The sequence below is a fragment of the Pipistrellus hanaki genome (genome assembly GCF_964339955.1).
Source record: "Pipistrellus hanaki genome assembly, chromosome: 13".
NCBI lineage: Eukaryota > Metazoa > Chordata > Mammalia > Chiroptera > Vespertilionidae > Pipistrellus > Pipistrellus hanaki.
The window spans coordinates 32,464,222-32,478,648 of record NC_140515.1 but is presented as its reverse complement, the minus strand read 5'-3'; the positions used below and the strand labels follow the sequence as shown (position 1 = coordinate 32,478,648).

Here is a 14,427-nt window from a genome sequence, read left to right as displayed (position 1 = left end):
TAGAACTGTTAGTATATGTTGATTTTGTATCCTACAGCTTTACTCCATTCGTGTATTCTAATAGTATTTTCATGGAGTCTTTAGAGTTTTCTTTATAAGACCATGTCATCTGCAAACAGCGACAATTTTATGTCTTCCTATCCTATTTGTATGCCTTTTTTTTTATTTTCTTGACTAATTTCTTTGGCTAGGGCTTCTAGGACTATGTTGCATAGATGTGGTGAGAGTCAGCATACTTGCCTTGTTTCTGATCTTAGAGGAAAAGCTTTAAGTATTTCACTATTAAGTATGATGTTAGCTGTGGGCTTTTCAGATGTAGCCTTTATTATGTTGAGGTATTTAAAAATATATGATAAAGATACAGTAATCAAAACAGCATGGTACTGGCATAAAAACAAAAAATATAGACCAATGAAACAGAATGCAGAGCCCAGAAATAAATCCATACATTTACAGCCAGGTGATCTTTGACAAGGATTCCAAGAATACATAGTAGGGAAGAGATAGTTTCTTTAATAAATGGTATTGGGAAACTGCATATCCACATGTAAAAGAATGAAATTGACCCTTATCTTACACTTACACAAAATTTAACTCAAAATGGATTGAAAACTTAAGGCCTAAAATTAAAACTCTAAAATAAAACAGGGAAAATATTCGTGACATTGGTCGTGGCAGTGGTTCCATGGATATAACCATGAAAGAGAAGGCAACAAAAATAATAAACAAGTGTGATTACATCCAACTGAAAAGCTTGAAGAAAACGTTTGCAAATTATATATTTGATATGGGGTTAATCTCAAAATACATAAAGTACTATAACTCAATAGCAACAAAAATAATAATCTGGTTAAAAAATGGGTTAGGGACTTGAATAGACATTTCTCCACAAAGAGGGCACACAAATGGCCAACAGTATATGAAAAAATGCCCTACAACACTAATCATCAGAGAAATACAAATCAGGACCACAATGGCATAATACTTCACATTTGTCAGGATGGCAGTTGTCAAAAAATGAAAGACACAAGTATTGGCGAGAATGTGGAGAAACTGGAACCCATGCAGACTTGTTAGAAATACAAAATGGTGCAGCCACTATGGAAAATAGTGTGGAGGTTCCTCAACATGGAAAAATTAAACCAGTGAACCCTCTTCTGGGTATTTATTCAAAAGAATTAGTGAAGATGTCAAGGAGATACTGGCACCCCCGTGTTTGCTGCAGCGCTATTCACATAGCCCAGCTGTGGAAACAATAAAAATGTCCACCCACAGGTAAATGGACAAAGAAAACGTGATGCATACATATAATGGAATACTAGTCAGCCTTCAGAAAGTTCTACACCATGTGACAACATGGATGAACTTTGAGGACATCATCCTAAGTGGAATAAGCCAACCACAGAGAGACAAATACTGCAGGATTGCATTTACCTGAGATATCTAAAATACTAGTTAAATTCACTCCAACATCTACAAACAGCTTATACAACTAAATAAAGGGAAGATGAATGATCCAATTAAAAAATGGGCAATGGACCTAAATAGAATATTTTCAAAAGAAGACAGAAGGAAGGCCAAAAGGCACATGAAAACATGCTCAAAGTCACTAATTATCCAAGAGATGCAAATCAAAACAACAATGTGGTACCATCTCACACCTGTCAGAATGGCCAACATCAACAAATCAACAAATGACAAGTGTTGGCGAGGTTGTGGAGAAAAAGGAACCCTCGTGCACTGCTGGTGGGAATGCAGACTGGTGCAACCACTGTGGAGAACAGTGTGGAGTTTCCTCAAAAAAACTGAAAATGGAACTCCCATTTGACCCAGTAATCCCACTCCTAAGAATATATCCCAAGAAACTAGAAACACCAATCAGAAAGGATATATGCACCCCTATGTTCATAGCAGCACAATCTACAATAGCTAGAATCTGGAAACAACCTAGGTGCCCATCAGCAGATGATTGGATAAAAAAAACAATGGTACATCTACACAATGGAATACTATGCTGCCATAAAAAAGAAGGAATTCTCATCATTTGCAGCAACCTGGATAGAACTAGAGAACATCATGCTAAGTGAAATAAGCCAGTCAATGAAAGAGAAATACCACATGGCTTCACTCATTTATGGATATTAAAGAACATTATAAACTGACAAACCAAAAGTCAGATATAAAGACAGTAAAGCAATAAGCAGACTGTAAAATTACAGCGGGGAGAGTAGGGAGATCTGGGGGAGATAAGAGATCAACTGAAGGACTTGTATACATGCATATAAGTACAACCAATGGACACAAAACTCTGGGGAGGGAGGGTATGTATGGGAGGGGGGGCAATGTTAAAATATGTACACAGATAATAATTTAATAAAAAAAAATTTTTTTCAAAATAAATAAATAAATAAATAAAATAAAATAAAATAAAATAAAATACTAGTTAAATTCATAGAATCAAAGGGTGGAGTGGTGGTTTCCAGGGGCTGGGGCAGAGGCGAAGCGAAGAGTTACTAATCACTAGGCATCAAGTTTCAGTGAGGCAAGACGAATAAGTTCTAGAGGATTGCTGTACTACCGTGTACCTGCAGTCCATAAAGACCATATTGAACACTCAGAATGCTGTTAGGAAGGTAGATCTGATGTTAATTGTTATTACCAAGATTAAAAAGCACACAGCTTTTGTTTTTAAGGGAACCCCCGGGGAGAACAGCATTGGGTGGCCACTGTTCCCCTCATCTGAGGTCTTGGGAGTTGGGAATGTGATCCTGAGCTGGAGTGTCCGATTGGGTGGGGGAAAGGATGATGGCTCCCTCCCTTACATTCCCCTCCCCACCAACAACCTCCCACCTACACAGGGAAAAATAAGATCCAGAAGCCCCAGGCACTCCCGGGAGGTCTGGTCCTGACAGCTTCCTCCCGGAACAATGAGCTGACACTGGATAGTCTGCAATCACCCGCCAGCTACTCTTCCTGTCCGGGCTCAATCAGCGTGTCAGGGCCCGGGACAGGAGGTGGGGCCTGTGGATGTGCCGGTTCCGGTTGGACAACCTCAGCCCCCTAAATGCATTCCAGCTCCCCAGGTTCCAAACCGACTGCTTTGCCTAACTGTTTTTAGAGGGATGTTAAAAAAAAAAAAAAAAAAAAAAAGATGGCCAACTGAGTTCATTGGTTTCAATTTCCTTTGCCTAAAGATGACATGTGTTGTGTTTATGCTGGTGGTCTCCAGCGCTGGGGTGGCTGCTGTCACAGGCTGGTTGGGAGAGAAGGGGTGACTGCTGGAGAGTGTCTGCAGCTCGGTCTTTGCTTCCCAAGGCTGGCATAAGCCTTACATTATACCCCCAAGTCTCCATCTGCTCTGTGCCGGCTGCTGGAGACAGCCGTGAAGGGACACAGTTCTTACCCGCTAAGAGCTCACAGCTGGGTGGAGAGGAGCATGCCTGCACCACAAGCAGTAGTAGGGTGGGTTAACACAATGGGATGTGGGGAAGGCACCTGCCTCTCTGGTTAGTGCAGTGATCGGCAAACTCCTTAGTCAACAGAGCCAAATATCAACAGTACAACGACTGAAATTTCTTTTGAGAGCTGAAAACTGACTTCTGCGCATGGGCCACAAAGTTTCAATCGCACTGTACGTGTGAGCCTGCACGTGGTATTTTGTGGAAGACCCACACTCAAGGGGCCAAAGAGCCACATGTGTTTCAAGAACCGCAGTTTGCCGACCACTGGGTTAGTGTGACAGAGCTCTGGCTGGGGCACAGGACCCCGGGGTTGTAGACCTACATCTGCTCTTTTTTGCACATCCCTGTACAAAATGAAATCCACCTTGTATGTTCTGATGGCCTGTTTTCACCTGCGTAAAGTGAGAGAAGACTGTGCTGACAGCGCCATAGAACCAGCAGGAGGGGCAGAAGTCAGCTGTGAAGGTGCCTGGGGCAAGTGGGGGTGGGGGGGAATGCGGCTGAGGTGCTGATGCTTATGTTTGTTCTGTTTGCTGCTGCCAGTGAACAAAGGGCTACGACTTGGGTGTTGTGCTTGCAGAAACCAAACCTTGAACTTCTTTGTTAATCTGAGTATATACCCAGAGTCCTTCCAAGACCATTCTTTATACAAACACAGCCCTGTTGCACCTCAGCATGAAGCTGTGATTGGGCAGTGCTGGCGGTGGCCTGGCTGTCTAGATGGAGCCCTCCTGGGGGCAACTGGGTGCAAGTCCACGTGGCTTGATGGTGGTGTTCACCGCGTGGATGGGAGCTGTGAGCGGGGATGGGAGGGCTTTGCAGTTGTTCAGGATGCGTCCTATCCGGTAACTCACCTACTGCGTAGTAGGGCCTGTGTGCTTGTTTCCGTTCATTCTCCCTGTACGCTGCACGAGTATTGGAATGTCCCTGCCAGGATGCAGCAGGTTCAGAGGAAGCTGGAGTTGGAGGGTCACAGGTGAGCAGTGCTCCTGAAGGGGCAGCTTGAGGACCAAGGCCCCTGGAGAAGGGCGGCTGTCGGGTCACAGTGGTCAGGGCGCAGGGGCCAGTGGTCCCCTCTCCAGACGCTGTTCTGTAGCCATTGGGACCCCTGCTGTTTGGTACCTTTTCTCTCTCTTTGCCTGGCCCTCTTTTTTCCTTTCTCTTCTCTTTATTTCCCTCCTTTCTTCTGTCTTTTTCTCTCCTCTCAATTTCAACTCTGCTTGGACCCCATCTTCTCTGGGTGCAGTCACCCAAAGGCAGCGGCACAAACGTGTTCCCACCTTTACTCATTACTGCTGTGCTTTTTTAACAGCCTTAAATATATATATATATATATATATATATATATATATATATATATATATATATATTTGATTTTTTACAGAGAGGAAGGGAGAGGGATAGAGAGCTAGAAACCTTGATGAGAGAGAATCATCGATTAGCTGCCTCTTGCACACCCGCTATGGGGTGTGCCTGCAACCAAGGTATATGCCCTTGTCTGGAATCGAACCCAGGACCTTTCAGTTTGCAGGGCGATGCTCTATCCACTGAGCCAAACCGGTTTCGGCTATAGCCTTGATCATCTGTGTAATAACGCCCTTCAAATCTTTGTCTGCTAATTCCAGACAAAGTGGAGTCTTGTCTCATGCACATCGGCCATGTATTCCTGTTCTTCGTGTATGTTGACTAATCTGTTTTTATGTATCCTGGACATTGTGAGTGTAATATTGTGGAGGCACTGGGCTTTGTTACAGTCTTATGGAGAGTGTTGGTTTTTTGTTGTAGCTGGTAATTAATTTGATTGGACTCAAATGGCAAACTCTGTTTCTGAGGCAACAATGCAGATCTCCCTGAGTTCCCTCACCCCCAGGCGGCTTTGAGCCCGCTCCGTGAGGCTGGGTCAGCACCCACTGGAGGGTTTATAGTTTATGCGTAGAATTCAGGGCTCATTTTCTTGGGCTCTCTCCTTTCTAGAACTACCCTTTCACTTTCCAGCAGCTAAGGTGTCCCCACGCTTTCTCCTTTGGCTGTTGAACCCAGAAAAACTGAGGGTTTTTGTAAGAGTTTTAGTTCCCCACTCGGTGCTCTCCGCTCACTGTCTGCTTAAGCTGACTGGGGACTGTGTTCAAGTAAAAGCCATACAAATGGGAGCCTGTTCCCCATCCCTTATTCCAAATATCAACTCCCACTCAGGAACTGCCTTTGTTCATTCTCCAGTGACTTTAGATAATTGTATTCCTAATTTTGCCCAGAGTTACTAGTTACTATCACTGGGAGGTTTGGCTCTATAGGCGTTTACTTGGCCATAACAAATGCAGAACTTACTTCTGTTTTCCTATTCCATCATTTTTGGCCTTCTTTTTCAAGATGGCCTCGTGGTTATGAGATGACTGCTGTGGCTCCAGCCATCATGCTACCATTCCAGGCTGGGAGGAGGATGAAAGGGGAAGGGCAACGTGTGCTTCCCGGTTGCATCAGTCACCATGTGAAGAGTTTCCCTATAACTCTCCCCCAACAGCTTCTACCTACATCCTATTGGTCAGAATGTAATTGCAAGATTAGGAATGAGATATGATTATTAAACTGGACACATTGCTACTCCCAACAAAATTAGAGCTAAGTTAGAAAAAGAAAAAAAGAAAAAAAAAAAAAGAAAGAAAGAAAAAGGAGGGAGAATGGCTTCAAGGAGCTAGAGACTATCCCATTTCATAGGGACATTATGGAAATTAAATGCATTAATACGTGCTAACTGCTCAGTACAACTCCTGGAACATGGGAAGCGCTGCTTTAATGTTGGTTTTACTATTGCTGTATGTTTCCCAATAGACATAAGCCCGGAACACGATGACAGTCCCAAAGAGAGACACCTAGCCCAGCTAGGGATGGAAGGGTGACAGGGACGGCTTCTTGGAGACAGTACTGCCCCAGCCAAATCCGAAAGACAGAAAAGTGTTAGCCAGGGAGGAGAGGAGAGGGGTCCCAGGAGCAGCACGGAGTGAAGGCATGGCATGAGAAGCAGCCTGTCGTGCGTAGGAGGTACTAATATTCCACATAAAGCACAGAATGGTGAGCGAAGAGGCAGGAGAGGCAGGCAGGACCTGGATGTGGAAAGAAGCTGCTTGATCTCCAGTATCCAGAAAAGTGTTACAGCCTCGATCATAAGTATAATAACACCCTTAGATCCTTTTCTGCTAATTCCTACACAGCGGGAGACAGTTTCCTATGCGGTCAGGTAGGAGTCGAAGTGGAGCATGCACAGACACAGGCACGTACACACAGACAAGCAGACAGACACACATACAGACAGACACCCTTACCCCTCCCCCTAAGATTTATATAACTCTTAGGCCTCCCATGGGAGAGAAGCCTGGCAGGAAGCGAGCTCTGTGGCCCAAGAGCTGCAGGCCTCCCCCCTCTGGGAGTTCAAGGCAGAGGGGCGGAGCTGCGGGCCGGCTGGTCACCGTGGCCCCTGAGCGATCTGGACTCCTCCCTCCCCCATAACTCTCCCCAAAGATAGGAGCTTTCAAAAACACACTGACAAGTTTGGTCAAACAGGAAGACAAGAGCTGATAGTGTGGGAAGGAGCAAGGGCGGGGGCTTGCTGCCTGGGCCTTTTCCAGCCCTCAGGTGGGTCTGGTTCCAAAGGCCAAAATCCCCGTGGACGGGGGTCTGGGCGGAGCGTGAGCACCTTTGCAGCCGCTGTGCTTGGGTCCGTGGGTGTCTCCTCTGCGTCTGCCCTTTGCCTGTGGACAAAGCATCCCCATCGTGTCAGCCAGGGACTTCCTTCCCCTCTTGTCCTCTTTCTGCTAGAAGCTTCTCCTGGCTCCTAATCTCTCTGTTTCTCCTGACCCCTCTCTGTGCATTTGGCCTAGCTCAGCTCAGTGTAGCACACACTTATTATGCATCTAAGAGATGCCAGGACCCTCTTCTGGGAGGTGGTAGTGGTGGTGCTGGTGCTGGTGTGTGTGTGTGTGTGTGTGTGTGTGTGTGTGTATAGGGTGAATATTTGATATTAGGTATTTGATAATAGAACATAGTTCATCTACCTTGTCTCCCTTTTACTGAGGACAAATATTCTATGTCATGGCTAAATGGCACTTTTGCCCATTCTTTTATTAATGGGTATTTAGGTAGGATCTGGGGCTTGTCTCCACACAATGCTGCAGTAGTATGCCCATGTGTACCTCCTGTGCACACCCCTGCGCATGGGTGAACTGCTCTAAGGGCCTGGCAGTGAGAGGGGCATACCAGGGGAGCCAATGGCAAGTAGCTCTTTGGAACCAGTTTACACTCATGAGTTGTGACTATTGCAACCCATGTCTCTGTGTTCTCATCAGTACTTGACCTTATTGTGCATTTAAAACATTATCAGTAGCCCTAGCCGGTTTGACTCAGTGGATAGAGTGTTGGCCTGCAGACAGAAGGGTCCCAGATTTAATTCTGGTCAAGGGCACGTGCCCGGATTGAAGGCTCGATCCCCAGAAGGGGGCGTGTAGGAAGTAGCCGATCAATGTTTCTCTTATCATTGATGTTTCTATTGCTCTCTTCTCCTTCCTTCCTCTCTGAAATCGATAAATAAGAAAAAAAATACGTTGTCAGTAGAATTATGTCTTTATTTGCTTGTTCCCTGCATTCAGAGTCCCCTTGAGGAGGCTCTGAGATCCTCAAGCTCAGGAACTATCCGTGTCTTGTTTCACTTTAAGACTTTTGAAAAAATTCCATTTCTTCCTCTGTTGAGATGGAAAGTTTAGCTTTCATTTTAGTGGTTACTCTTACAAACTTCAGCAGAGACCTTTAATGCTTAAAGATAATCACCCTTCCCTCGTCTCCCATGTCCTACTATTATCATTGCCCACTAATACAGTTTCAAACGATCTTTTGTCTCAATCTGAGCCATTATTATCACTTAATAGAACCAATGCTTGTTTAGCTTTGTACACATATTTACTATTTTTTAAAATCTCAATTCCATCTTGTCCAAGATCTTTCTGAAACCATTTTTTTTTTTCGTTTGGTCCTTTAGTGAAAGTATGTGGTAATAAACTCAGTTCATTGTCTGAAAGGCTATTGTCCTCTTATTTCTAGTTTTATTGAGGTCTAATTGACAATTAAAATTGTATATATATTTAAGATGCACCACTTGATGATTTGATATACATATACATTGTGAGATGTTCACCATGATCAAACTAATGAAAGTATCCATTACCTCAATAGTTACTATTTGTATATGTATTCTTTGCATGATGATAACTCATAGCAAATTTCAGGTATGCAATACAGTACTGTTAACTTTGGTCACATTGTTGTACATGAACTCTTCAGAACTTATCTTAAATAACTGGAACTTTGTACCCCTTGACCAACATTTCCCCACTTCTCTCCTCCTCTCAGCCCCTGGTAACCACAGTTCTACTCTATGTTTCTCTGAGCTTATTTTATTTTATTTTTATTTTTTAAAAATATATTTTATTGATTTTGTACAGAGAGGAAGGGAAAGAGATAGAGAGTTAGAAACATCGATGAGATAGAGTCATCGATCAGCTGCCTCTTGCACACCCCCTACTGGGGATATGCCTGCAACCAAGGTACATGCCCTTGACCGGAATCGAACCTGGGACCTTTCAGTCCCCAAGCCAACACTCTATCCATTGAGCCAAACCAGTTTCGGTTCTCTGAGTTTATTTTAGATCCCACATATAAGTGAGATCATGCAGCATTTGTCTCTCTGCATATGGCTATTCCACTTAGCATAATGTCCTCTAGGTTTATCCACATTTTTGCAAATGGCAGGAGTTCCTTCCTTTTTAAGGCTGAATATTTCATTGTGTGTATATATCCCACATCTTTTTTATCTACTCATCCATCGACAGTATTGTCCTGTTACTCTTTTCCCCCCCTAGGAAGTCTTTATTTTTCTGTTATGAGTCATTGCTTTTTGTAGCTTTCCCAAATAATTTTATAAATTTCATAATGTTTATATGCCTGACTAGGATACATGAAATAACAAAGTACAGTTCCCCCTGCAAGGGAACAAAAGCACCAGACATAATGCAAGTCTCTTTCAATTGTTTTACGTCTTCAGGAATAAGAGTGACTGTATACGCTTTTATTTATTAGATGGTAATTTGGTGAAATTTTCATAGAATTTTTCATGATTTATGGTTTTTCGTGATGTTTTCTTAGGCGACATTCCACCAAATTAGCTTTTCAAAAGTCATAGCACCATGTACAGCTTTAGCCTGACAGCAGTTTTGTTTTAAAATTAGAATCAGGCTGAATGTGGCTTTCTTTCTAAAGCTGAAATTTATGTTTTAAGTAGAGCTGTAAAACACTTATGTCCCGGGTTTTCATTACCTTTAATTAAAGAGTGATTACGCTCTTGTTGAAAAGTAAAATTATATATTAACTGATGAAACTTCGAGTTGTAATAAAAGTGAAAGAAAAGGGAAGGAAAAGAAACATCTTTTTTGATGAAGGCTTTACAGGAATAGGGTTTATATTTAATCAGAATGACTCTCTAGGACCCTTTTTTTTTTTAAAGCAAGTGGAATTGTTAAATATTTTATTTCTTGGTCATCTACTTACAGTTACAACTCCAACTAGGTAAAGTGCATTAATTAATATGAAATACTTTAAAATATATATTTTTAATTGATTTCAGAAAGGAAGGGATAGGGAGCGAGAGATAGAAACATCAATGATGAGAGAGAAACGTTGATTGGCTGCCTCCTGCATGCCCCCTACTGGGGGGTCGAGCCCACAAACTGGACATGCACCCTGACTGGGAATCCAACCCTGACCTTCTGGTCGACCACTGAGCCTGTATAAAATGACCACATGCTGCTAGACAGGATGTTGAAATGACTGGTGTGTAATGTTTTTAAGGCCTTCATTTTTGCCAATGTATATTTCCTTTAATTATTTTTCATTTCCAGTAGGATTTCATTTTAAGGTTTAATGTACCAAGCCAGTATAAAGTTTTACAATTCAGTAATTCTGGATTTCAAGTCATCTAAGATAAAAATGGAAATGTGAAATTTAGTTAAGAAAGTTAATTTTCTTCGTCTTTTATATCTAAGGCTTCATCCTCGTCATTATCATCTTCTGCTTGCTGATTCTTTCTTAGTTAGCAGGTAGATACCTTTCCTGTTCCAGGTACACACTTAGCTGACAGTGATCTCTGAAGAGGTGACTTTGAATTTGCTCTTGCAATGTCTAGTCAAGATGAACAACCTGGTGGATAGAGAGAATTTCAGAAAACCTCAAAATCTTCTTCAACAATCCTTTGTACATTTTGGTAGGCAGCAGTGTGGCCCTCTAAAGCTTTGCTGTGAAATAACATTTGAATAGTTATGAATTCTGAAAATATAGTCTTTAAACGCTTTATTTTCTGCTTTTCAAAACTGTCAATCATTCCTTCCAGATGACGAGTTGTTCAAGTAGCATCCGTTGTAACTCTCTGTAAGTTCATTTCTGCCTGTGAAATAACACGTCCATCAGATGGGTTTCACTGAGCTAATAGTTTAGCTTCTCAATTCCTTGCTGTTAATACTGCTTTTATGTCATCTCGTTTCGTTTTTACAATGGTTCCATAAGCTTTCGATGGTTCTACTGCTTTTTTAAAACTATTTCAACCTCTGACTGTTGATAATCCTGAAGCTTGGCAAACTCACCAGCACAGTTTTTCAGGCCCTGCTTTAAAGTTGGAGGATCTCTCAGTGGGGTGGGGGACCTTTTTTATGCCAAGGGCCATTTGGATATTTATAACATCATCCTTGGGCCATACAAAATTATCAACTTAAAAATTAGCCTGCTATATTTGGTCAAACATTTAATTAACTCCCCCCTAATGCCTTGGCAGGGCCAGACCCAATGATTTCACGGGCCATACATGGCCCTCGGGCCGGACGTTCCCACCCCTGGCAGGCATGCCGAGGTTCACCAGGAGGTCTGCTTTGTCTCACAGTCTGGCAGTTCCCTGCACATAAGCAGCAAAGCTTTGGCACAGCTCTTCTAGATGCTTCTCCACGTTTGTGACAGCATCTTGCAGTTGCTTGGTTTGAGCATCCCACTTTTCCAAGCTGTCCCTCAATGCCTTCCCTTGAGCACTGCCAGGACCCTGGACTGGGGCCAAGCTCGGGGCACTTGGGTGTGTGCCGGGATGCCAGCCACGAGAACTGTCCTCTTATATTTGAGTGAGAGTTTAGCAGAATTTAGAATTTAGGTAGTTATTTCCCCTCAACATGCTGCAGATGTTAGTCCACTGCCTCTGGCTGCTCTTGTGGTTATTGGTCTGCTCCATCTTTTATAAGCAATCTGTCTTTCCCCTGGGGCATTCTTAAAGGTTTTTCTGCAATTTCACTGTGATGTGTCTACATGTGATTTCATTTTTACTTATCCTGCTGGGATTTCTTGTGATTCCTGAATCTGATGATTCATGTCCTTTGCCAATTTTGAAAAATTCTTACTCATTATTTCTCAAAGATTGCTTGACCCTAAATCTCATCTTTGGGATCTCCAATTAGACATAATTTAGATCTTCTCATTCTATCATCCATGTCTCTTACATTTTTATCTCTTTGTCTCTGTGTTGCCCTACAAGTAACTTCTTTACATCTGTTTTGTAGTGCATGAATTCTCTATTTAACCAATTCCACTGTGCTTTCAATTTCAATGATTGGAGTTTCTTTCAAGGAGTTTTATCCATCTATCCATCTATCCATCATCTATCCATCTATCCATCTATCCATCTATCCATCTATCCATCTATCCATCTATCCATTCAGTCGGCCCGGTCATTTCCAGTGGTCTGTTTCTTGCTTGAATTTTCAGTTCTCTATTTTACTTTGTTCAACATTTTAAACTTACTTATTTAATATACTGTACCTATTGTAATTATTCTTAATGTATTTATTTAATATACTGTACCTAATTATTCCTGTGTCTAAAGTCAGTCCAGGTATTCTACTATTGGTTGTTTCTGAAGATTCCTCCTGCGGCTCCTCATGTGTCTTGCACCTCTTTGATTGCGAGCTCCGTTTGGCTCCCGTAGATCTCTGGGTCCCTACAGGCCTGGATGGATGGTGTGTTGCTCCAGAGACAATTAGCTTTGGCCTCTGCCAGGTGTTGCAGGGCACTGCTGGCCTGGAACACCTTTAACTTCTTGGGATTTTTTGACTGAGGAGATAATATAAGTTTGAATTCATATTTTCAGAGTTCAGCAGAGTCTTCATTCTTTTATTTTCCTTTTCCCCATTTAGATACGAGCCTAAGATTAAATTATGGGTCTAAAATGGTTGAGTTATCTTTTCTTCCTTTGATGGTGGGCAGATTCCACTCCCCCTGGTCCGTCTTTTCACTATAGCCCTCTCCCCTAACTCTGTGTTTGGGGGAGGAGTGGGATGGGGGATCCAATCACATATGCCACGGCCTTGTCTGCCCTGTTGCCCATAAACCCTGAGACTCCAGAGTTCTGGTGTCAGCAAATGCCCTGGAGCTGCCCTGGGGCAACACTGACCCTCCAGCTGGAGGCCCATCTCCTCTTCACCTCTGACCTTTGGAGAGTCCTTGTTTTACTTACTGCAAGTTCAGCCCTGCATTTAAGAAGATTGTCTGAGCCTGGCCAGCATGGCTCAGTGGTTGAGCATCGACCTATGAACCAGGAGGTTGCGGTTTGATTCCCAGTCAGGGCACCTGCCTGGGTTGCGGGCTCGATCCCCAGTAGGGGATGTGCAGGAGGCAGCCGATCAATGATTCTCTCTCATCATTGATGTTTCTATCTCTCTCTCTCCCTTCCTCTCTGAAACCAATTTTAAAAAAAATATATAAAAAGATTGTTTGATATGTTTCATCCCGTACTTTTTTTTTTTTTTTTAAACAGAAGTTTGTTTTAGAATATCAAATCTACAATATTACCAGGAGTAGAAATCCTTATCAGGATTTTGAAGTATGAGTAGGAGCTCTGTACTAGCTATGCCATAGTCTAACGCTCAGTCACCGTGCCTGTAATTGTTTCATATTGTGGACATGTTTTAGCTCTTTGTAAATTCCTGGAGTTGGCACCTGGTTCTAAGCCAAGCCTGGCTTCCTCCAAAGGAGCATACGCATGGCTCAGCCCATCCTGACCCCATCCCAGGCTTCTCTGCCTGCATTCCCACCTTTGGCACTGTTGCCATCACCATTCCAGGGGATGCTAAGTTCATGGTCCATCAGCACAGGAACGTGTCCTTATTATAGCCTTCCTGGCTGACAGGCTCCTGCCCTGACTCTCCCTTCTCTGTCTTTCTGGAGACACGGACCTTAGCCTCAGGACCCTGTGTCCCTGCTGGAAGGCCTGCCCCGCCCCCTTCTCACTCTGGGGGCCAGGCGAGTATCTGCAGAGGTCAAGGAGCACTTGGGATACCATGCTTAGAGATTTGTTCTCTGGGGATGCCCCTTCTAGGAAAGAGAACTGTTCATTTAATATTGACTATTAAGATGTTAGTGTGAACGAACTTATCGGACACTATAATAATGGCACCAGCTAGTGTTCACTGAGGTCCTTCAGTGCACTAAGCGATTTGTATTGAGGCTCCACACTGACAGCAGGGATGGGGAGAGATCACGCTGTAGATGGAGATACGTTGCTGGCCAAGGGGGGATGGAGATGGGTTCCCAGGTGTGATAGGGCTCATGAGAGCCCCAAGGGCTTGGAAAGGGAAAATATCACTGGCCAGGGAGGGCTTGGAAAGGGAAGATATCACTGGCCAGGGAGTGTTTGTTGACTGAATAAATTATGAATGTCTGTACAGACAGACATTCATAATTTATTCAGTCAACAAACACTCTTGAGCACCTACCGACCGACCGTCAGGCATTGTGCTGGGTGCTGGGGTGCAGATAAGAGTGAGGACTGGCCTCAGGGAGCTTAGAAGAGCCTGGCACAAGGCAAATCCCTGCACATCACCCAAGAGCCTCTACCCCA

The 14,427-nt window shown here is 43.3% G+C and overlaps 1 pseudogene across 1 annotated transcript; it reads right to left on the bottom strand.

Annotated features, from left to right (window-relative positions):
• Nucleotides 1–10,515: 10,515 nt before the first annotated feature.
• LOC311632193 (CBY1-interacting BAR domain-containing protein 1-like) lies at nucleotides 10,516–13,673 on the bottom strand (annotated as a pseudogene). The gene is made up of 4 exons: nucleotides 13,622–13,673; nucleotides 11,382–11,588; nucleotides 11,032–11,176; nucleotides 10,516–10,941 (listed from the first exon to the last, which is right to left on the bottom strand). The product of its transcript is annotated as a CBY1-interacting BAR domain-containing protein 1-like (transcript).
• Between the last annotated feature and the right edge of the window lie 754 nt (nucleotides 13,674–14,427).